We start from the raw sequence: 12,947 nt of genomic DNA, 5'->3' as shown, positions 1-12,947 counted from the left end.
GTCCCCCACCCCCTGGGTCGGAAAATTAAACAACGTGTTAGTCTTTCGTTTAGCAATAGAAAGAACTCAGTAACTAACATGGTGGTTTTAGCTGGATACCAACCTTTCAGCTAGAAAGAACAGGAATAATGCCAACCTTTCAGCTGGATCAAAACAAGATAGGGCATGAAAGAACCAAGCTAATGTGTTCCCACTTGCCAGATGCACTCACATGTTCCTTACCACTCATCTCTTGAATTCATTCTTGTAAACATGTGATGAGTGCAGATTTTGGGTGGAGATGGAGATGGTGGCAAGCGGGAGATGCCAAGGATTGGGTTTACACAACACGTCCACTATAATGTTTATTTTCCATGTACATTCACAGATTTTTGGCCTTCCGGTGATGCAACTGTGAGTGTGTACGGTGTGAACACTACATATAACACAATATTGGTTTTCGTTGCAGCTTAGCAATGTCGTCTATCTATGTAAAATGAAATGAGATAGAATGGTGTAGCCATTGACGATTGGTGGAGAAATTAACAGTTTTGGGTCATCAGAGGTGTCTCGCAAGATAGCTTTTTACATTTTAATCTTAATTATGCATGTGCTCCAAAATAATAATCAAACATATTTGTGCTTATGCATATAATAACAATAGCAAGAGTATATTCCATTTTAGTGGAAACTAGAACAACGAGTTTTCTTGGCGTACACAGATGGCCGGCAAGCTGCTGCTACATGAGCTGACTCGGACGAAAGCTTGTCTCCGGCGTGTCCGGAGCCGGCGATGGCGACGCTTTCAAGCGTTGTTCCCTTCTTGTTGGCATCGTCGAGGCACTCTCAGCTCCAATCTTCGCAGCTTCGGGGGAAACTCTAGATCCATGGGATCGGACGATGACGGTGCTCTAGCATCGTATTCCCTTTTGGGGGCTTCGTCTTTGGAGCTAGGCATCATCAGGCGGGACCGATGGAAGTTGGTGGTGTTGGCGTCGAGGCTTTTGTGGCAACGATGATGGGCGTGTGTGATGTCGGAGACGCGGCAATGGTTGCGGTAGTCGGCTCTTCTCCGGCGTGTTCGTGGGACTACCTCGGGTTGTTTTGTTGCGGTGAAGTCGGAGGTGCGGCGGCAGGGCCCTGTGGCGACAATGACAGGCAGTAGGTGGTCTGTTCGGTGGTCTTCCGCGGCGCCAGCCTTGCATAGTTCTCCTTCGGAGCCATCTTTCAAAGTCGGAGTTGTGTTGTCCTTGGCGCGGGTGGCTGAGTTTGGCGCGGGGTTCTTGTGTTTCACACAGCTACGGTGTGGGTTGGGTCGACTTTTGTCTTCGGAGAAGTCGGAGTCGCTTTCTCGGAGATTAGGGAGGGCGATGGGGCCTGTTGGGGAGAAGTGATGACGATGACACCAGTGTGTGATGTTGACGAGACCCTCTATGTGAGGTGTGTGGTATTATGTGTGCCGCTCAGCGGTTTGTGACGGTTTTCGCCCGGTTTTCCGTTTATTAACCGGGCAAACTCTCTTCTTCTTTATTAATGAGATGAGGCAAAGCTTTTGCCTCCGTTTCAAAAAAAAAATGAGCTTCCAAGGCTCCCTTCCATTTACACACTTGCAGAACTCCAGATCGATGCTGTTTACCCTGTGGATGAGACGGTGAAGATCTAGGCCCTGCAAGCTTTTTCACACGTTGCGCAGAAATTTGTTCCTCATATAGTCACTGTTTGATGAATTGTTTTCATTATTATTAATAATTTTATGTTACTATTATTCATTAATTTTTTCTCTAAAGCTCACAATCTATTTTTAACATTTGTGGAGCTTTAAGTCCACGTTATACACGTCTACACTACATCTGACAAGTGGAAGTTTGTCCTTGCAGCAATTAGTGCCTCGGAGGTCTTCAAGATTGGTGCAAACAAATATTAAAAGAGCATAGAAGCGCTCATCTGGGCTAATTTAAAAAGAACATACTTCTCTTACATTATCCGGTTAACATTGTAACATGAATTCTTGAAAATATCCCAACGAAATGCGAAAAGAATGTAATGCCTCTCTCACTACCTTTGTAGTTAAGCATTTTTCATACAAAGGGCCGGTGACTGCATACGCAACAATAAAGGAAGCATGCACATATTATATCCTACTCTCCGATCTCTTCGCCGATGCAGTCAGCGCACTTGAATTCTTTGAGATGTTTTGCTTCAGTGGCAGCTATGTTCACATATTTGCCATGGAACCACTGGTCACATATGTCACAGCATATCCAAAAGGCGTTGGCATGGTACTGAGCACTACAGGTTTCACAAAAGTATGTAACTTCATGATCATTTTCTTTGTCTTCAGCAGGCTTCCTAGAGTCCTTGTTTGGAGCAGATAAATTTTGCATCGACTCTTGAGATGGTGGCACGTTCTCTTCAACAGGTATGATAGAGTCAAGCATGTCTATTGTAAAAAAAAAAGCCGGAGATTGGATTATTAGTTTGCGTGTTTGTTTTAGATTTGGGCGGTACAATTTTGTCACTTTAGTTAACTGTTTTTTGCATGAAGCACCCATGCCATGCATATGGCTGGTGTTGGCGTGGTTCATACCATTGGCTGCAGGCTTGGAATTTCCCGCTACTTCAATCCTATTCCGAGGCATGATAAATATACAGATCTCTATTTTTGCCAAAATTATACACATCTCTCTACTTTTGGTGAATTTAAAAAATTAAGCCGGCGCTCTCTATATCTTCTGTGAAAAAGATCGCATGTGCGCACACAAGTATATATGTTTATATACACTGTCCATTGCCAGTGCAAAATAGCTAGAATCCATATTCCAAACAATTTTGTTTTTTAATTTGATCATTACTAAAATAAATAGAAAACTATGTCATTTATCTGATGTAGTTTAGTGAAAAAATATGTATGTAATATATGCGGCTTAAAAATTACAAATATTTCAAAATAGAATACAGTGCATGGATACTCTTCATTGCCAGGAGAAAATGATTGCCGTCATGTACTCTTATAAAATTAATGCATGATCGAATCCTAGAAAATATATGGTCCAAAAAAGTTGAAGGTTTTGTGGGCAACAAGTGTCCAATGTCTGTAATAAACTTAAGACCAAACCCCATCATATTTCTTTAGGATATAAAAGGACACAAAATTATACTCCCTCCGTTCCAAAATATAGTGTTTCCTCTATTGCCGTACTTCAACTTTGACCATAAATCTAGCCAACAAGACCGACTGCGGCGGGAGCAAAAGTTATACCAATGAATTCGTATTCAAAACAAGTTCTCAGTTATATAAATTTTTCTTCGGTCGCAGTCGGTTTTGTTGATTAAACTAATGGTCAAAGTCGGACCTCGGGAAACGCAGGCGCACTATATTGTGAAATGGACGGAGTACATCCACCAAAGAATTTCTCATTCGCAATACTATAGCCCACCAGTACACATGTAGATTTCATAAAATTGCTATAATGTTACATCTTCTATCAATCTGGAATTATTGGGGCATGGCACACCAAGAATATATATCACGCGCATTGATTTGACCATAAATTTAGCCAACAAAACCGACTGCGGCGGGAGCAAAAGTTATACCAGTGAATTCGTATTCAGAAGAAGTTTTCAATTATATATTTTTTTTCTCCTGTCGCAGTTGGTTTCGTTGATTAAATTAATGGTCAAAGTTGGACCTCGGGAAACGCGGGCGCACTGTATTTTGAAATGGAGGGAGTACATCCACCAAAGAATTTCGCATTCGCAATACAATAGCCCACCAGTACACATGTAGACTTCATAAAATTGCTATAATGTTACATCTTCTATCAATCTGGAATTATTGGGCATGGCACACCAAAAATATATATCATGCGCATTGATTTCACACACTTGTCAATTGGAAAAGTCTATGCATGCAAAAAATACAGCCACTAATGGACGGTGTTGTTTGTAACTCGATACTCTTTTTCCTTTGTCTAATACAAAAGTAAACACGGTCGTATATCTGAAAATAACCTTATTCCCAAAGAAATATGTTTGAAAGTAATTGATCAAACTACTGGCCTAAATTCCTCTTTGTTTCAATACGGAACTACGCTACCCCGTGCAACAGCACTGGATTTTGATGACAATTTTTTTATATTGAAAATGGATTCAAGAAGTCTGGGACAGCAGGATCGAAAAACTACGGCCACAAATGCCCTTAGTTGTTTAACTCAATACATTTTTTTCCTATGCCTAATAAGAAATAAACACAGTTATGAGGACTGTAGTAGTATTTGAAGAAGCCAAAGAAGTACTTCACACAAGAGGTATGAGGCCTTGTGTGTGTAACAGAAACGCATCCATAAATACTCTTCTCAGCTCTTTCTTGGGACGATTACTCGTTGGCATACTTCTGCGAAAGTTCTACATTACCATGTGTGATCTGCAGTTACCAGCGGTGCGGGGGTCGGGAAAAATCTTTGTCGGTTCAGCCGGCACCAACACGGTGACGCTTGTGGGCGCCGCCTCCCTTCTTGAAGGGCGTCAGGTGTACCCCGCCGGCACTCCTCTCCGTGTACTGGCAGGAATCCGAGGATCTGTCCGGGCATGCAGCAGCATCATTGTCGGCGTAGTACTTCTTGAAGGTGTTGTTTGGTACGCGGGAATTCAGAGGCATAGGAGCGTGGCGGCGGTTGCTGGAAATCATCGCTTTGGCATTTGTTTCTCTTTCTAGGCTTGATTGTCATGTTTGCCCATCAATGATATCACAGTTCTGTCAGGTGGTTGCTATATTAATATAGCAAGGCGAAAGCCTGTTTCAAGACATTGTAAACTGAATTCTTAAATATATCCCAACGGAATGGGAAAAGAATGTAATGCCTCTCTCACTACCTTTCTAGTTAATCATTTTTCATACAAAGGGTGACTGCATACCCTAAAATAAAGGAATGGTGCACATATTATATCCTACTCTCCGATCACCTCGCGGATGCAGTCAGGACACTTGTATTCTTTGATATGTTCTGCTTCAGAGGCAGTTACGTTCACACATTTGCCATGGAACCACTGGTCACATTCGTCACAACCAATCCAAAAGGCATTGGCATGATACGGAGCATTACAAGATCCGCAAAAGTCGGTAACTTCATTATCCTTTTGTTTGTCTTAAGCAGGCTTCCTAGAGTCCTTGTTTGGAGCAGAAAAAACTTGCATCGAGTCTTGAGAAGGTGGCACGTTCTCTTCAGCAGGTGTGATAGAGTCTACGTCTGGATTGGACACATTCTCTTGAGTTGGTGCGCTCGACTCCCTGTTTGCATTGTAACGCACAAATGTTGATAGCCAAGGAAGACCATAAGAGAGATAGAATTCGTCATGGACTGTTCGCATCTCGTTTACCATATCAAATAAACGTATCCTGAAAGAGAAAGTAAACCAACATCACCAAATCAGCAATTGGCTTTGCAAGCAATATGTAACACATGACATTCTTGATGCATGGAGGAACTATATAAGCACAAGAACATAATGATTTAAATAGAAGACGAAGATCGCCCCTAATAAGAATAACCCATTATTTAATGCTGAGGCTCTAATAATTGGTTCTGCAGGACTATTGTTCTGTTGAAGCTGTATTCTCTCTCGTGTTTGTTCAATGGAAAAAACAAGATATTATGTCAAAAAATAGAATCTTCTATACACTTGTTTAAAAGCATAGGAATTACATACTGTTTTGTTAGATAGAAGTTACAGGTTTTTGCACTTTTTGCTGCATTCAATGTATCTTCTACATGCACATGCTTTATGTGTTGTGAAATTATTAGTTACGTTTCTCGGTGGTAGATTGCACATATAAATGTCCTAAATGTTAAGTGCACAAAAAAACTGTTTGTGAAATGAAGTAGTAGTGGTGGTGGTGGTGATAGTAGTAGCGGCAGCAGGGAGGCGGACGTTTGGTCCCTGGCACTATATGTCCCCGGTATCTAGATCATCAATAAGTGCATCGCGATGCGTTGCTAAAGTAGCGATTTATGATATACGGAAGGCAGTGCAGGTGTGGAAGTGGATATACTTGAGAAGAACAGTGTTGTACGTCGCTTGGCACATGAGAGGACAGCATCCGCACAGTACCAAGACGCGTTTTGCAGCCACTGCAGTTAAATGTTCTGCTACTGAGACACGGCAACTTTATCCTCGACATTGGAAAAGTGGCAGAGCACTGTAGCAGCTGTGTCCAGCAAGTGAAACTAGTAAAAAGGGTGATGCAATGGATAGACAGACATGGCAAAATCACAATGTGCTCACAATGACAGATATATTAATCCATAAGGGAGTTCAAAATAAGATAATTAGAGAAACAGCTATATTAATCCATAGGGGGGGTTAAAATTAAGCTAATTATATATAAATATGTTTTTTTCAGTTCAGTTTTTCATGTAACAGAACGGTGCATGTGTCAGGGAATGTATTTACTAAGTTGTTATCTATTGAATTGGAAGTTTTTTTTTTCACGAGGTCCATCGAATTGGAAGTTGGTTCAAATTAAATTGGATGCGGCCGATTAGTTGGAACAGGAATAAATATGTGGGTAATATGGTCTTCTAGATGAAATATAAGTCTACATGTTCTGAAATAGAAGTCAAATTTGGAAAACAAAACTTTTTTCGAAAATATATCTACGGTAACTTTTCAAAAAATAACTTTGTTTGGCGATAAACTCATTTATGTATTAATTGAATATTTTCTTAGTCTTTATATCAGAATCTATTCTTTTCTCACAACACAAACCAATTTCACAATTACGAATATATTCTTGATCATGTACATGTAATGGAGCAGTCAACGAGAATTTATTTCTAGATGAACATTTTTCCATTACATGTAATGAGCATTTTTTTTCATTAACATGTAATGGACATTTTTTTTTCAAACTGTCATGATATTTTCCAGAACATAGGAAAAATTCTGTAACAACGGGTAAATTATCTCTAAAGTATTTTTTTAATATGGGGTCAAAGTATTTCCTGGTATGTTTGAACTTTTTCTTAACATGCGGCATCAATTTTATTACTAAATATCTTTTCCCTAACATTTTTCAAATCAGATTTTATAAAAAAAATGTGTGTGCAGTAGGCAAATGGTGAAAAGGTGTTAGCGAATAATATGAAATGAACAGTAGACTGATTAATGTATCTGGTCGCATTGAGAGTACAGAGTTGTATTGAAGGACTTCGTTACGCTACTCAAAATTTGTCGACACTGTTGAGACAAGAAATAGCAGGCAAACTGAAAAGCTAAGTTGGTTAATGCGTGTCAGGGTGAGTTGGCCGACCCGTGAGTAGCAGCTACCGTTGGTTAAATGCGAGGGTGGGCCCCTGCAGTCCGAAGGCATCTAATACTCCCTCTATTCCACAATGTAGTGCTTCCTCTATCCACGTGCTTCAACTTTGACAGTAAATTTAACTACCAATACCAATTGTGGCGGGAGCAAAAATTATATCAGTGAATTCGTATTCGAAATAAGTTTTCAATTATATAATTTTTTCTCCCGCCGTAGTTGGTCTCGTTGGTTAAATTTATGGTGAAAGTAGGACCTCGGGAAGCGCGGGCGCACTATATTTTGGAATGGAGGGAGTACAAAACAGAGAAAGAAATAATACAAAAGAAAGTCAAAGTATAATAATAGGCGGGTTGAAGATCACGTCTGAATGAATGGCGAGATTCCGGAGACAGATGTCCCCAGGAACCATTCGGTATTTCCCCAGCAGCAGCAACAATATAGTAGTAACATACCTTTGGTTGGCGGCGTGATAAGTGGACAAGAAAACGGTGACGCCCATGAGCCACGAGTCGGAGTGGTGGGCGACGAGTGTCAGGTAGTCAGAACGGTTCATACAACCTCGCCGGCGGTTGATGCCTCGTGTCGGCACCGGCAGGCCTGGCGGCACCATCTCCTCCGGCAGCGTCAACTCCCAACTACCATCCGGGTACCCGTACAAGCACATTGGCTCTTTACCTGAAGCGAGAAAATGAATCACACCACTACATCTGCCAGTGATCTGCACACCTCGCCATCTTATATTTACTAATTGTAATTGGGAGCACCATATGAGATTTACTTTAATTTAAGAAAAACTACCTCTCCAAACAATCCATTTGACAAAAAGTCATTATATTATTCAAACAGGTTTGATGTAGGTACATGTCAAACAACTCTATTGTAAAAAAAGCCGGAGATTAGATTGTTAGTTTGCATGTTTGTTTTACATTTGGGCAGTACTTTCAACACTTTAATTAATGAAATATTTTTTGCATGAAGCACCCATGCCATGCATATGGCTTGGTGATGGCGAGGTTCATATCACTGGCTGCAGGCTTAGAATTTGCAGGTCCTTTAGGCCTATTACGATGCGTGATAAATATGCAGTTCTCCATGATTGCCAAATTTATACAAATCACCCTACTTTTGGCTAATTTAAAATTAAGCCAGCCTTCTCTATGTCATCGTGAGAAAGATCGCTTGTGCGCACACAAGTATATATGTTTATATACACTGTGCATTGTCCGCGGAAAATAGCTAGAGTCTGTATTTCCCGACAAATTTCTTTTAAAAAATTTGATCATTACTAAAAATAGAAAACTATATCTCTGATGTATTTTAGTGAATATACATGTATATAATATGTGACTTAAAATTAAAAATATTTCAAAATAGAACCATGGATACTCTTCATGACCAGGAGAAAATAAATGTCCTCATGTACTCTTGTAGAACACTTTTGCATGAATATTCTATGTAAATAGTAATGCATAATCGAATCCCTAGAAAAGATATGGTCTAGAAACAGTTGAAGATTTTGTGGGCGACAAGTGTTGAATGTCTATAATAAACTTAAGACCAAACCCCATCGTATTTCTTTAGGAGAAAAGGAGAAAAAAAAGTATACATCCACCAAAGAGTTTCGCGTTTGCAATACTATTGCCCACCAGTACACATGCAGCCTTCATAAAATTGCTACCATGTTACATCTTCTATCAATTTGGAGTTATTAGGGGCATAGCACACCAAGAATATATATCACGCGCATTGATTTCACACACTAGTCAATTGGAAAAGTCTACGCATGCAAAAAATACAACCACTGATGCAGAGAGTTGTTTATAACTCTATACTATTTTTCCTTTGTCTAATACAAAAATAAACATGGTTGTATGTCTGAAAATAACCTTTTTCTTCCGGAGAAATATGTTTGAAAGTAAGTGATCAGACTACCAGCCTAAATTCCCCTGTGTTTCAATACAGAACTTCACTAGGCCGTGCAACAGCAGTGGATTGATGACTAGCTTTTCTTCATGAAAAAACGGATCTGAGAGTTCATGTCAGCCGGATTTACAATTTTGTAATTAAAAATGGATCTAAAATTTTAGGGACAGCAGGAACTAAAAAATACAGCCACAAATTCCCGTAGTTGTCTAACACAATACTTTTTCCTATGTCTAATAAGAAATAAAGACCATTATATGTTTCAAAGGAACTGATCAAACTATCAGTCCAAGTTTAATTAAATAAAGAACTTCACTAGCCCGTGCAATCACGGGATTGATGACTTGTTTTTCTTAATACAAAATGGATCCGAGATTTCATGTCAGATGAAACTATCAGCCTATCCTTAATACTAAAATAAACACCAGATCTGAAGTTCTTTGTCCTATGTCTAACAAAAATAAACAAGGTCATATGTTTAAAAGTAACTGACAAAACTATGATCCTAAGTTTCCCCATGTTTCAGTGCAGAACTTCACTAGGCCGTGCAAACACGGGATTGATGACTAGGGCTGCAAACGAGTCGAGCTCGAGCTAGTTGGAGTTGGCTCAGCTTAATTCATATGAAAATTTGAGTGAGCTCAAACTGAGTGAAGCTCATGATCAAGCTATAGAACATGACTCATGCTCAGCTTGTAATGATCTCGAGTCGATCTCGAGCTAGTTTCGAGTTAAATGAGTTGGTAAAAAATATGAATCTATGGATAAAAAACAAAAAAATTAAGGTGAATATGCTGGGAACTTTGCCAAAAACATAAGTTATTTAACACGTAGTCGACCACGTGCCATAATGAGACCTAAATCTTCTCTGCACTTAGTTAAGTTTCCATGTTCGTTGGTAAATAAAATGGAGAAAAATTATGGACAACATAGATGATAATAAATTATCGTATTTCCATTTAATATAAGACATGATTATTTAACATAATAATATCCTGTCGAGCTAAAATCGAACGAGCCAACATTGGCTCAAGATCGGCTTGTTTCTCGATCGACCTACATAAAGTGTTTAAACCTAGCTCGTTTCTTTTCGAGTCGATCTTGAGTCAAGTCAAAAAACGAGTCAATCTTGAGCGGCTCACGAGCCTGGAGCTTTTCTTGCAGCCCTATTGATGACTAGTTTTTCTTAATAAAAAATGGATCTGAACTTTCATGTCAGATGAAACTATCAGCCTCTGCCTAATACGGGATCTAAAGATTTTTTCCTATGTCTAATACAAAAAAACACTCTTATATGTTTAAAAGTAACTGACCAAACTATCAGACAAAGTGTCCCCATGTTTCAATACAGAACTCCACTATCCCGTGCAACAGCACGGAACTGATGACTTGTTTTTCTTAATAAAAAATGGATCTGGAATTTCTTGTCAGCCAGATTTACAATTTTGTAACAAGCAATGGATATAACATTTCGGGGACAGTTGGATCTCTATATTACATACCTTCCTTGCTCAATAAATCATATAATGTATCATGATCTGCGTGTATGGCAACAAGGAGGAGAAGAGATCGGTGTTAGATCCATCAGCACGTAGGCGTCACATATATCCAGAAAAACGTGTCACTAAGGAGCATCCCGTGGCGTACCTGTGGTGAGGGCTTGGACAAGCGCGCTGCGGCGGCCAGAGAAGTCCTCATAGATGTTCTCCACGGTCCATGAGACGGCCGGGCAGGACCGCCATTCACCAGGGTGTGCCGGCAGCGGGGTTGGTGAAGGCCGCCCATGAACGGGAACGGTGAGACGACGCCGGGAGGGAGTGGGGTTGGAGGAGGAGCCGTCGAGAGATGCGTCCATGGGACGAGATTCGTGCTAGGTTCGCCGGCGGCGGGCTAGCAGAGATAGGCGGAGCTCTTGAAGGAGGAAGGTGGAATTGGATCTATGGGGGAACCCTGATACTTTGTTGATTTATAAAGAGCCGGCGTCAAGAGGATGGGAGACTGGGGAACGGAGGACGCGGACGGGTTACTACTTTCCTTTCGAGTCTATGGGCGGGATGTATTTGTTTTCTTTCGTTTCCTATCACGTTTTGGCCACGCCGGCGAGGTGCCAGCACCAGTGAAATAACTACAAGTTAGCTGGCATGCAAATCCTAGGGCTACTGGCGTGTGGTCCCTGGATCAGCAGTCCAGAATATGCGGTACTCCTTTATTTCCTTCATTAATTTCATTTTTAAAGGCATTTATTTCCTTCGTAGTGTAAAAAGTACACGGCACGATGTTCTCCCACGGTTTTGAAATGCATTATGTTTTAGTCATGCAGTTTCTAAGATGAAACTTTGATGATTATTTTGTATGCACTTAATTGTTGCTAAAAAGGTTAAGGGATATGTTTGGATTCTGACCAAATAGTACCTTACCGTATGTAAACATGCTTGCGCCAGCCGCGTCCCAGGATTGCCACGTGTTTCGATCAGGCCCGCGCACCACAACCCCCTCGAAAACCTTATTCCAGTCGATGAAGGGCTTGCCACACTTTTTTCTCCTACACTGTGCGTTGACCACAACTCCACAATCGATGGAATGCTCCTTCTCTCTCCCTGCTCGTCTACTTCACCACTGAATTAAGTGTTGGCTTGAGACTGCCGTGGTGTGGAGGCGCCGCTACAGGGCCCTTTGAAGGAGAAGTTGCAAGGCCGGCGGGATTGGGGCGCGATGCCGGGTGCCTGGCACAGGCGCTACAAGGCCCCGGGTTCTCCACTCGCGGCAGCGCTCACCAGTCTCGCAAATGCATAATCTTTCCGGGGTGCTGCAAACCGGGGTCGGTGCTGTAATTGGTGGTCTCTCAGCAGCCATGGTTACTGCCAATCCAGCGTTGGCCGATGTCTCGTTGCACGCCGCCGGCGGTGCTGCAAAATGGGTGGTGATAACGGCCGTCGTGCTGCAACCGCAAATTTTGCCAGCATCGTAGTCATGGCCGGTGTTACAACCGCAGAGCATGCCGATGCCGTATCCACTGCCGATACTGCAACCACACAGCTCACCGGTGCAACAGCCACGGTCGATGCTGCAAGCCTGCAATGGGGTGGTCGCGACGGGCGGGCGGCCGCGACGATGCTTTGATGGCCACGGCGATGGTTCAATGGACACGATGACGAGGGATGCTATGACGACATCGGCAGCCGTGGCGATGCTGCAAGGCATGCTTCATTGGCCGCGGCGACGAGGCATACTTTGATGGTGTCGACGATAGTGACAATGCTTCAACGACCACGGCGATGGTTCTATGGACAAGACGATTAGGCGTGCGATGACGGCATCGATGGTCGTGGTGGTGCTGCAAGGCATGCTTGAATGGCCGCTGCGACGAGGCGTACTTCGATGGTGTCGACGGCGCTGGCGATGCTGTGACGCGTGTTTCAATGGCTGCGGCGATGAGGCGTACTTCGATGGTGTCGACGGCCGTGGTGATGTTGCGAGGCGTGTCACAATGGTCCTAGCGATGCTTCGACGACCACAACAATGGTTCGATGGACATGGCGACGAGGCATGTTACGACGACATCGACGGCCGAGGCGATGCTGCAAGGCATGCTTCAATGGCCGTGGCGATGAGGCGTACTTCAATGGTGTCGACAGCCGTGGTGATGCTTCGACGACCACCAGGATGGTTTGATGGACACGGCGATGAGGCATTCTACGACGACATCGACGACCATGGCGATGCTGCA

The 12,947-nt window shown here is 42.2% G+C and overlaps 1 pseudogene; it reads right to left on the bottom strand.

The window, feature by feature from the left end:
- Window positions 1-4,923: 4,923 nt before the first annotated feature.
- On the bottom strand, window positions 4,924-11,128 carry LOC125525676 (annotated as a pseudogene).
- Between the last annotated feature and the right edge of the window lie 1,819 nt (window positions 11,129-12,947).

Source organism: Triticum urartu, chromosome 7 (genome assembly GCF_003073215.2).
Source record: "Triticum urartu cultivar G1812 chromosome 7, Tu2.1, whole genome shotgun sequence".
NCBI lineage: Eukaryota > Viridiplantae > Streptophyta > Magnoliopsida > Poales > Poaceae > Triticum > Triticum urartu.
The sequence above is the reverse complement of the archived record's forward strand: the minus strand, read 5'-3'. Positions and strand labels throughout refer to the sequence as shown.